The sequence below is a fragment of the Pelodiscus sinensis genome, chromosome 17 (genome assembly GCF_049634645.1).
Source record: "Pelodiscus sinensis isolate JC-2024 chromosome 17, ASM4963464v1, whole genome shotgun sequence".
In the NCBI taxonomy this organism is placed as follows: domain Eukaryota; kingdom Metazoa; phylum Chordata; order Testudines; family Trionychidae; genus Pelodiscus; species Pelodiscus sinensis.
In genome coordinates, this window is record NC_134727.1 from 12,954,506 (window position 1) to 12,966,282 (window position 11,777).

Sequence of the window (11,777 nt, forward strand, 5' to 3'; positions counted from 1 at the left end):
CAGTATTGAGTTCACGTGGCTTGTTTGGATGTGCCACCCAAGTTATTAATAAATATTTTTAAACCTCTACCTTTTCCCTCTGCTGCCATGTCAGCTCCCCTGGTGCCTGCTGCCCCCCCACTCCTCACCCTCCTCTGCAGTCCTGACTCCTGCTCTTCTCACTGTCTTCAGCCCTCCTGCAACCTGCCCCCCTCCACCAGCCTTTCTCTCCTCCTTCTCCAGTAGCCCCACTCTGATCATGTGAGCTACCCCTCCTCATCTCCTCTTCTAACACCTCCCTCTACACACCTGCCCTGCCTCTCTCCTCTGATGGTGGTCCCTCTACTGAAGGTGTCTGCCCTTCTACTTCACCCCCAGAATCCCCTGGCACCTGCACCTTCCCTTACCCCTGCACCCTCCTGGTGCCTCCCCCTTCCCTCACTTCTCCTGCCCCCTTTGCTCCATTTTCCCTGATGCCCACCCCTCACCACCCTCTGCCCCCGTTCCCCTCATGTCCCTGTGCCCTCTCACATGACTTGCTCCATCCCAACCTTCCTCATGCCCACCCCTTCTTTCAAGCCTTCTCCCAGCACCTCCCCTCACCCCTCTAGTCCCCAGTGCCCTTAACCTCTCCCCTCCCAGCATCACCCTGTCCCCCTCCCACTGACACCTCTTCCCTCCTGCCCTTTTCCTCATTGTCTGCGCTTGGCCCCCTGCCATTTGTCTCTCCTCCACCCCTGTCCATTTGGTGCCTTCCCCTTCCCCTCCACCTCCGCACAAGCACCTTCCTTTCCCAGCACTTCCCCTTTCCCTCTGCACAAGCCCCTTCCCTCTCCCTCTCCCTGTCCCTCTCCCTCTCCCTCTCCCGTACCTTCTGCCTTCCACTTTGTGGGGCCAGAGTCTGCGCTCTGTCCCTGGACTCCGAACCCGCAACCCAGCCATGCGGTGCATCACAGCGCCCAGCAGGTTTAAAATCCCAGGCCGTGACGTTACATCACATCCGGGCGTCTCTCCACCCACTGGTTTGAGCGTGCTGCACAGGGCAGCAGCAGCCAGCGAGGGGAAGCTTAGGGAAGGTTGTGCACAGCAGGGACGGGTCCGGGGACGGGGATGGGGATGGGGATGGGGGAAAGACCCTCTGGGGACAGGGTGGGAGGACACATGAGGAGATGGGGGGGTCAGGACCTGCTCCAGCTCCAGCTCCAGCTCCAGCTCCAGCTCCAGCTCCAGCTCCAGCTCCAAATATTGCTGGAGCATGGGCACCACAAGCCCACACAACTCACTACCCATGCCTCTGCTGGCTAGCCGGCTCTTTCTTTCTCTTTTTCAGAGGGGGCGGGGGAGCACCGGCTCCTCGCGGAACCCCTCGTTTTGCTCCGCGGAACCCTAGGGTTCCGCGGAGCACCAATTGGGAAACACTGCACTAGGTAATATGGTACCTCCCCATCATTGCCTCCTTTGCGCTACCCTTCAACACACTGCCTGCAGGTTGAGTACAAGGTCAGTCTACACAAGATTTTATCAATGATTTTTGCTCAAGTGATCACAGAGACAAGACAAGGACTCTCAATTGATTCTAGTCAGCTCTGCCTTTAAACACTTTAAAGTGTCAGATATAATTGAGGACTCCCAAATAGACTCTACACCACCAGAAATAAAACCTGTTTCCATCTTCGGTGATTTTCAGTTAGATGTGACTCAATTCACCAATCAAAGATCAGTATTGCCAACCCAAAAATCACAAGGAATGCCTACACAAAGTTATGAGAATGGTCTACAAATCATAAGATTTTTTAAAAATAAAACATGTTGGATTTTTATTGGCCTTTTGTTTCTTGAGTATTTAGGGTTCATGTTTTAAAGCTTTCCTCCTTAGCTGTAAGGCCCAGAAGTATAGAGAACTTTTTTAAATGAAAGCTGAGATTCCTACATAATCTATGACTCCAGGCCTTTAGAAAAACACCAAATGTTTTGAAACTCATGGTAAAACAATGGAGGAATTCTTGTGAGCCCATGCTATGCCCACAGTATAAATAAAAAAAAAACAATATCTTCTCCGCTAAACATCCTAATGAGATACTGCAAATGGTGAACTGAATTCAACAGCTTCTGATATGAACAGGCATCAACCTAGTTTTTCATATTTGAGATGGGTTACCAGGAATCATACATGACAATAGGAAATCTTTCCACTCTCAAGTCAGCATATTCACAAAGCACCTATAATTTTGATCCATGCATTTATTGGATAGTGAAAGAGAAAGGAGGGGAATTAGTGTACATAAATGTTCAAATTTTTTTTAAAAAAAAAAAGCCTGAAGGAATTAGGACTGGGATCCTACATCTCATGTTCAGAACTGATTAGGACACTTATGACCAGATTTTCAAAGGTGTGTAAAGATCAGATAGTTATCTTTGAAGATCCGAGTTGTCAGCTGTCTGTTTAGGAGCTTAATTACCTTTGAAAATCTGAGCTTAGATTTCCAAATCCAAATTTCAAAAGTGACTTTAGTCACTCAAGTGCTTTTGAAAATTTTACCTGGGGGCCTAAAGAGACAAAAGGCAGGAGATACGGTATTCCTTTTAAAAACGTGTGACATCTATTTTAAACTAAATTTTATATTATTTTTCTCCCAGGGGCAACTGACCCCTTCCAGCCCCCTCACTACTATGCCCCCCCTCCTGCAGATCTATCATCTTATGCATGTGCAAGATCTATGAGAGCCGTCCCATGAATCTGCAGTTAGTGTCTGTGGCGCCTGCTTCTGGGTGGTGTCTCAATGCTGCCACAGTCACCTCGAAAGAGGGGGCTTCCCAAAGCAGGCCTTTGCTGCTGACCCCCAAGGCATCCACAGGTCCAGTCTCCTTTCAATGGGCCCACTTCCCAGGGCTCATTGATCTTGGATCTGGCTTCCATCCCCTCTCCAACCTTTGCAACTGCCCAGAGGTGCTCACCTTCTGCCTTATCCATTCCCACCTCATTCACCCCACAGGGACAGTCTCTGCCTCACTTGTCCTAGGGACTATTCTACCAAGACGTAATACAAAGTTTCCATGTAAAAGGACTCACTACCAAGCTAAAAACTTCAATGAGAGAATGATTAATACAGAGACATGTCTACATCTGCTGCAGGGGGACACCTCTGCCTGCCTCCACCCCTCTCCCCCAGAGTCTACAGCCCCATTGCAAAGCAGGGGAGGGGAAGAAAAGAGCCTAAGGCCCATCCAGTGGGACTGAAGCAGTCATGAGCAAGCCATGACCGGGAGCCATTCTCCTGTCCATTGCTGGTGCAGTGTTGCTTCAGGAACGCTGAAATGCAGTCACCTCTAGGGTGGACTGGACAGCTGTTTAACACTTGCACAAGGTTTCAGGCAGGGGCAGTGCAGGCTGCCTTCCTGCAGAGCCCCCATCAGAACTACCGTGTCCTCCTGGCTTAGGAAAAGAATAAACAGGAGGATTGGAAATTAACCCACCCAGTCTCATGTCCCCTAGGCAGGGAATGAGCCATCTACATTAGGCCCCAGATGAAGTATCATGTCCAGTTCTGGGCGCCATATTTCAGGAAACGTGGAGAAACTGGAGAAAGTCCAAAGAAGATCAACACAAATGATGAAAGGTCTACAGAACATGAGGTATGAGGCAAGGCTGAAGGAATTGGGCTTGTTTGCCTTGGAAAAGAGAAGACCGAAAAGGGACATGAGAGCAGCTTTCAAGTATCTAAGGGTATGTCTACACTACAGTGCTAATTCGAACTAACTTAGTTCGAATTAGTTAATTCAAACTAAGCTAATTCGAATTAGCGCATCTAGCGCATCTTAAAAACTAGTTCGAATTAGCGTTTTGCTAATTCGAACTAGCGCGTCCACACTGATTGGACACTGGGGCGCACTTAAAGGCGGCTGTAACCGGTTCTGTCAGGGCATCAGGTCAGTAGTTGCTTTGTGTGGCTGCTATCTGAGGCTATCTGAGGCTCGTGCTTAAAGGGACCCCTTTAAGGGCCCATCAGTGTCGGTGCTTCCCTTCGGGGATGCCGCCGCAGGTGGCAACATGGAGCCAGAGCTCGCCCTGCAGTTTCTGGTGCAGTTTGTGGACTTGCTGCTGCAAGCCTGCCAGCAATGGCTGGAGGCTGCCTGGCACCACCTGGTGCACGTCAGCCCTCTGCCTCTCTGCCTGGCCATCCTGGGGGCCGTGGAGGAGCCGCTGCGGTGCCCGGATGCCGGCGTGCCCCGCCACATTTGGCGTCTGGACACCAGCACCAACTGGTGGGACCGCATCATCCTGGAGCACTGGGGAGACAGGCAGTGGACCCAGAACTTCAGGATGAAGAGGGACACATTCCTGGAGCTCTGCGAGTGGCTCGCCCCTGCTCTGCGCAGAAGGGACACTCGCATGAGGCCCGCCATCCCCCTTCAGAAGCGTATGGCCATCGCCCTCTGGAAGCTCTCCATGCCAGACAGCTACCGATCCGTCGGGAACCAATTCGGCGTGGGGAGATCCACCGTCGGAGTGGTGCTCATGCAGGTACGGCACTCGCCGGCCACTGGGCCGGAGGGGAAGGGGGCTACAAGGAGGGGATGGGCCGCCCCAGGGAAAATGGGGGGGAGGAGGCAAAAGTGCCCCACACCGGAGGGGTCGGTCTGTCCCGGCCGTACTACACGCCGCCCCGGGTGGGTTGCTTCCACGAGTGGGGCGCGGGACACTGCCAGGGCATGAACACTCCCAGCCACCCGGGCGCCCCAGTGATTCATGCTTTGCTGTATCTCTTTGCAGGTGGTCAAGGCCATCAACCGGGTGCTGCTCCGCAGGGTAGTCTGCCTCGCCAACCCGGATGCCGTCATCTGGGGGTTCACCGCCCTCGGCTTCCCCAACTGCGGGGGGGCCATTGACGGGACACACATCCCCATCCATGCCCCGGAACACCAGGCCTCCCAGTACATGAACCGCAAGGGGTACTTCTCCGTGCTCCTGCAGGCCGTGTGTGACCACTGGGGCCAGTTCATGGACATTAATGTGGGCTGGTCCAGCAAGGCACACGACACACAGGTGTACCGGAACTCCTCCATGTGCCAGAGGCTGCAGGCCGGGACCTTCTTCCTGACCGCCAAATCAGGGTCGGGGACATGGACATGCCCGTGTGCCTGGTGGGGGGGTGCAGCCTACCCTCTACAGCCCTGGTTCATGAAGCCCTACACGGGGCACCTTAACCCATCCCGCCAGGCCTTTAATGCCAGGCTGACCAGGGCCCGCATCATCATTGAGGGGGCCTTTGGGTGACTGAAAGCCCGATTTAGATGCCTCCTCACCAGTCTCGACCTCGCAGAGCACAATATCCCTCCCGTGGTAGCAGCTTGTTGTGTGCTGCACAATTTGTGCGAGAGGAAGGGGGAGGCTTTCCTGCCAGCCTGGATGGCTGAGGCTGAGCGCAGGGCTGGACACTACACTCAGCTCCGCACCGCCGCCGTCCGGGAAGCCCAGCGGGGGGCCGTCCGGATTCGGGAAGCCCTGCGGGAGAGCTTCCATGTGGAGGAGGAGGACTGAACTCTCCCTGCATGCCCCACTGGGGCCTTCTTCCACCCTCCCCCTCTTCCCCTCCCTAGCCCCCGCTTCCTAATGTCAAATAAAGTCACCTTTTTTGCCAACAAAATTCTTTTTATTTTACATAATTGGCTGGGGTGGGGGAAGATTGGGGGTGGGAGAGGGGAGGGGGAAACCTGGGAGGAGGAAGCTGGAAGGGGAGGAAAGGGAGGAAGGGAAGGGAAAGCTCAGGGTTGGGGGTCCAGCTGGCTCTCCCGTCTCACAGCACTGTGGGTGTGGAGGTGTGGGGGGGAATGGGTGTGGAGGGTGGGGCAGGAAAGACGGGGGGTGCGGAGGAAGTGGGAGGGGGAGCAGGGGAAGCAGGGGCAGGAGGAGCAGGGGCAGCAGGAGCAAGGGGAGCAGGGGTGGGAGGAGAAGCGAGAGCTGGGGCAGCCGCAGGAGCCAGAGCAGGAGGAGGCAGAAACCTGTCCACCAGGGTCTGGAGGTGGCCTCTGAGGGCACGGCCCTGCTCCTCCAGTGCCTCCAAGCTCCACTGGCACAGCCGAAGGTCCTCCTGGACCCAGTGGTCCTGGGTGCGGAGCTGGTGATCCAGGAACTGCAGGTGCCGTTGCTGGTACTCCTCCTCGTTCCTGGCATGCCTGATGGCCCGGGTGCGGGTGGCTGTTGCAGGCGGGGTGGTGCGCCCTGCAGTCGTAGGTGCTGCGGCTGTGGTGAAACAAGAGCAGTGGTCAATTCTCCCTGTGGACAAGGTGGGTGAAACCCAGCCCCTCTCTGCAAGACACATAAGGGGAGCATGATGGTACTCACATGTGGAGGCCTCCCCGGCCTCAGACGACACAGGCGTTGTGCTCTGTGGGGTGCCTCGGGGGTCCTGAGTCCTGGGCAGGCTCCGGGCAGGATCCTGACTCTTGGCGTCCTCCTCCTCCTCCTCCGTGTCCGGGACGGGGCCCTCTGCCCCGGGGTCAATCACCACCCTTGGGGCAGGGACGGCGTGAGCCCCCAGGATGTAGTCCAGGGCCTGAAAGTGGGGGCATGCCTCCGGGTTGGCCTCTGGCTGGCAGGCCCGGGAGTAGGCCTGCCGCAGGTCCTTAATTTTGTAGCAGACCTGCTCCCGGGTCCACTGGTGGCCTCTGGTGGCCAGGCTGGCAGCCATGCGGCCGTAAACAGCCCCGTTCCTGTGGCTAGTGCGGAGATCGTGGACATTGGAGGCTTCCTCCCAAACCTCGATGAGGTTCACGATCTCCGCACTTGACCAAGCAGGCGCCCGCCTCTTGCGGCCCCGGGCAGGCTCCTGGGAGTTGTCAGCCTGGTCCTGGGAAGAGGGGGAGGGCTGGGTGGCAGCGGGTGGCTGGCTCATCTTGTGCCAGGTGCAGGGTCTGCTGGCTGGGTGCTGGCAGACTTGCAACTGGCACAAACACTGTAGCCAGCCCGTGCCCCTTTAAGGGCTCCGGGGCCGGGAGGGGGGCAGAAGAGTTTCCCTGGTGTTGGCCAGTGTGGCCACCTGGGGAACCTGGGAAGGGCTAGCCTCCCACTAGTTCGAATTAAGTGGCTACACAGCCCTTAATTCAAACTAATTAATTCGAACTAGGCGTTAGTCCTCATGGAGTGAGGTTTATCTAGTTTGAATGAAGAGCTCCGCTAGTTTGAATAAAGTTCGAACTAGCGGTTCACTAGTGTAGCGCCTATCAAAGTTAATTCGAACTAACCGCTGTTAGTTCGAATTAACTTTGTAGTGTAGACATACCCTAAAAGAGTATCCTAAGGAGGAGGAAGAAAAATTGTTCTCCTTGGCCTCTGAGGTTAGGATGAGAAGCAATGGGCTTAAATTGCAGCAAGGGAGGTTTAGGTTGGACATTAGGAAAAACTTTCTGTCTGTCAGGGTGGTTAAACCCTGGAATAAATTGCCTAGGGAGATTGCAGAATCTCCATCACTGGAGATATTTAAGACCAGGGATGAGCTAGGGCAACTCAACTTTGGAATCCCCAGGGGCCATACAGATACTTACAGAACATGCTGAGGGCCTCAACTTAAGTGTGGTTGCTTATGCAAGCAAGTATATACAAATAGCTTCCCTCATACTGACAGGCATGAATACAAAGATTAAGGCAAGACTACACAACACACAGGCCCCATCTAAGTCAGTTCTGCTGATATTAATAAAATGCAATATTTACCTGATTTCTACCCATGTGATAGCACTTTTCATGAGCAACGACAGTCCAAGAATTTAACTATTAAAAGGCATATCAACAGAACATCATTACACTGACTACTTTTTTGTTTTGGCTCCCACTCACCGGCCACGTGTTGATACCCACATAAACCCAAAGTGCATCGAGGGGTGCAAAGAAACTGACTATGGGTAGCATACCAAGTTATTAATAAATATTTTTAAATCTTTACCTTTTCTCTCTGCTGCTATGTCTCCTCTCCTTGCTCCATCATCTACCCTGGTGCTTGCTGCCCCCCAACTCCTCACCCTCATCTGCAGTCCTGACTCCTGCCCCTCTCACTGCCCTCAGCCCTCCTGCAACCTGCCCTCCTCCACCAGCCCTTCTCTCCTCCCTGTGCCCACTTCTCCAGTAGCCCCACTATGATCATGTGAGCTACCCCTCCTCATCCCCTCTTCTAACACCTCCCTCTACACACCTGCCCTGCCTCTCTCCTCTGGTGCTGGTGCTATGTCTAGACTGCAGGCTTCTTTCGAAAGAGCCTCTTTCGAAAGATCGCATCTAGACTGCAGGCGGATCTTTCGAAAGAGAAATCCGCTTTTTCGAAAGAGAGCACCCAGCGAGTCTGGATGCTCTCTTTCGAAGACGGCCTCTTTACATTGAAGAACGCCTTCTTTCGAAAGAGGAACTTTCGAAAGAAGGCGTTCTTCCTCGTGAAATGAGGTTTACCGCCATCGAAAGAAAAGCCGCGTTCTTTCGAAATAATTTCGAAAGAACGCGGCTTGAGTCTGGACGCAGGGGAAGTTTTTTCGGGAAAAGGCTACTTTTCCCAAAAAAAAACCTGAGTCTGGACACGGCCCAGGTGTCTGCCCTTCTGCTTCACCCCAGAATCCCCTGGCACCTGCACCTTCCCTTAGCCCAGCACCCTCCTGGTGCCTCCCCCTTCCCTTACTGCCCCTGTCCCCTTTGCCCTCTTTTTCCCTTATGCCTACCCCCTCACCAGTCTCTGCCCTGTTCCCCTCCTGCACCTCTGTGCCCTCACACGTGACTTGCTCCATCCCCACCTTTCTCATGCCCACCCCTTCTTTCAAGCCTTCTCCCAGCACCTCCCCTCCCCCTCTAACCCCCAATGCCCTTCCCCTCTCCTCTCCTCTCCCAGCATCACCCTGTCCCCCCTCCCACTGATACCTCCCCTCCTTCCCTTTCCCTCATTGTCTGCACTTGGCCCCCTGCCATTTGTCTCTTGGTGGCTTCCCCTTCCCCTCTCCCCCACACTGCCAACCCACCCATGTGTGGTGACCCCTGAAAGCACTCACCTGATGTTCCCTCCCCGATGTCCACAGATGCCTGGGAGGCCTCTAGGGTCTGGATGACTGGCTCCTGGGAGAGGGTCCCTGCTGTTTCTTCCTCCTCCTTCTCCTCCAGGTGCAGCTCTCCCATCCCTCCTTCCTGGTTGTCGTCCCTCAGGAGTTGGTCCATAATATGGTGGGGTAAACCGGACTCCACCACACGCAGTGGAGTCTGGGCTTCCTCACCTCCCAGCATCTGCTCCAACCCTGTATAGTATGGGCAGCTTTGTGGGGCTGCCCCAGCATGGAAGCACTGGGCTTGGGCCTTGGCATACCCCTGATGCAGTTCTTTCACCTTGGCCTTCACTTGATCCATGGTGCGGGGGTGATGCCCTTTCTTGGCCAGACCCTGGGTGATGCATTCATATATGTCCACATTCCTGTGGCGCGACTGAGGGCCTGAAGGGATTCTTCCTGGGACCAGAACTCCGGGAGGTTTTTAATTTCTGGCCCTGACCAGGCTGATGCCCGCCTTTTGGTGCCCCTGGGTATGTTCTCCTCACTGTCCCGAGAAGGGCCAGGAGGGCCTTGAGGCTGGGATATGGCTACACAGGTGCTCTGGCTGGCTTCCTGAAAGCAATGCCTGTCTGGGTGCCTGTGCTTTTAAGAGGCTGCAGACAGGAACCATAGAGGTGCTCAGCATGTAAAGGATGGACTGTCCACCAGGGCTTCTTCCTGGAGGCCTTTTTTTCTGAAAGAACAGGTTCCCTGCATCCATACTCATCTTTTTTTGACAGATGTCTGTCGAAAAAGGCATTATTCCTCGTAAAACAAGGTTTATTGCCATCGACAAAACCACCGCGTTCTTTTGATTTATTGGCGATAGAATGCGGTGGCAGTCTAGACACAGGTACAGATTTTTGAAAAAACCCTATAGTCTAGACACACCGTACCATGCTTGTTACACTGTCAGGCTGTGTCTACATTGGCATCCCTTTCCAGAAAAGGGATGCTAATGAGACACTTCGGAATATTTCAAGTAGGAATAAGGGATCTTCCAGAAAAGGGCTTATTTTCCGGAGAATCGCGTCTATACTGGCGCTTTTCTCCGGCAAAAACCCTGAGCCGGAAAAAAGCGGTAGCCATGTAAATGCAAATGCCGCGGGGGATATTTAAATCCCCCGCGGATTTGCAATTCCGAAGTGTCTCATTAGCATCCCTTTTCCGGAAAGGGATGCCAATGTAGACACAGCCTCAAAGAAAACAAGATGTTTTGGCATGAAACATCTATGTCTATCTACAATATATTTGAGAAAGTTTGTGTGTTTGTCTGTGTCCATCTTTCTGTTTGTTCAAGAACTCCTCCTAAATGGTAAGAGCTAGGACCACCAAATTCAGTATACTGCTTCCTCTTATCATAACTTAAAACAAGGTCAGGGTTTGGTTGTGCCAGGAAAATGAGATATGCCTGCAATGAGTTTGTGTCTCATAAAACCACACAGAAAAGAGACGGAATCACCAGCCAGCTGACAGGGGCTGGCTGGAGGTGCCCTCTCCCTCTGGAACTGCACTCGACCTGAGCATCCCACCCCCAGGTGCTCTTTAGAGATGGAGCAGGGGGGTTAGAAGCTCCCTCCCTGATTTGTACAGGAACAGTGCTGGCTGTTCTCCTTCATCAGGGAGCAAGGGGAAAGTGCACAGTTTTCTGAATTCTTCACACTGGCTGGGAGTGGGAGGCACACGGGACAGATGAACCTGAACTTTCCCTAGCTGGGAACATGAATCCCTCCCCCAGTTTTGCCCACTGGATCCGCAGCAACCATGAAGAGACACTTATCACCTGGCCCCAAGTTGCTGCAGTGAAGAGGGCTGGGATCATCCTGTCTTCCTGGGGCAGTTCCTAAGACCCACTTCAGAACAATGATACAAATGATGTGCATTGTCATTTTTTTTCCAAAAAACTAAAAATAATTGTGTTAAGGATCTTCTTGTGTTTATATAAACTTGTTTTCTTCTGTTCACAGGTAAGGGCTTCTGAGTTTTAAGACATGTTATAAAAATCGGAAAATTAGGGGATATTTTGTTAACCCTTGTGTAACAGGAGAGTCTAGTCCCTCCTCCTGTTCTCTCCAGTTTCTAGTTGTGGCCCCTTGATTATTGCCACCAATGGGGGGGGGGGGAGAAAGGAGATAGGGGGATCCGGGCCCACCCTCTCTCCCGGATCCCAGCCCAGGGCCCTAAGGACAGGTACACAGAGACCTGCCCTGTGCCTGCCCGAAACTCACCAGCACGCCGGGCTTACCCAGCCCTGGGATACTTCCTATCCCCCAACCCTAGCTCCCCCGTGATTCACACCTTCTCCGTATTGGCCTCACCCCCGTGCGTCCCTTGCTTCTTTCTACTCCACTCCTGCGCCCTCCTCCCGTTCCGTTCCTCCGTCCTCCTCTTGTTTCGCTCCTGTGTTCTCCCCCCTCTCCGCTCCTCCCTCCTTCCCTCTGTCTCCAGCCCAAGGGGGGTTTTAAAGAACCTGCGTCAGCTTCCCGACGCGATGACGTCGGTCGCCGCACAGGTTAGCTCCGCCCCTTCCCCCAGTCTCCGCCCCTCTGCCGGCCATGTTCCTTGCGTGCTGCTCGTCAGCTGGGCGGCGTCGGCAGAACAAGCGCAGCAATTCACCCCCACTCCTTGGGTTGTCCCCAGGAGCGTCAGGGTGACCGCGGGTTCAGTGCGGGGGGGGGGGGTCTGCGTCCACAGGGTGGAGGCGGCCCGCTCCGTCACACCTTGATATGGTACATAACACTCAC

At 54.0% G+C, this 11,777-nt stretch overlaps 1 long non-coding RNA gene across 1 annotated transcript; it reads right to left on the reverse strand.

The window, feature by feature from the left end:
* Positions 1-5,855: 5,855 nt before the first annotated feature.
* Positions 5,856-11,455, reverse strand: LOC142818662 (uncharacterized). Its single transcript, XR_012896244.1, has 3 exons — positions 11,352-11,455; positions 9,004-9,243; positions 5,856-6,533 (listed from the first exon to the last, which is right to left on the reverse strand). It is a non-coding gene; the product is annotated as an uncharacterized LOC142818662 (long non-coding RNA).
* Positions 11,456-11,777: the final 322 nt, after the last annotated feature.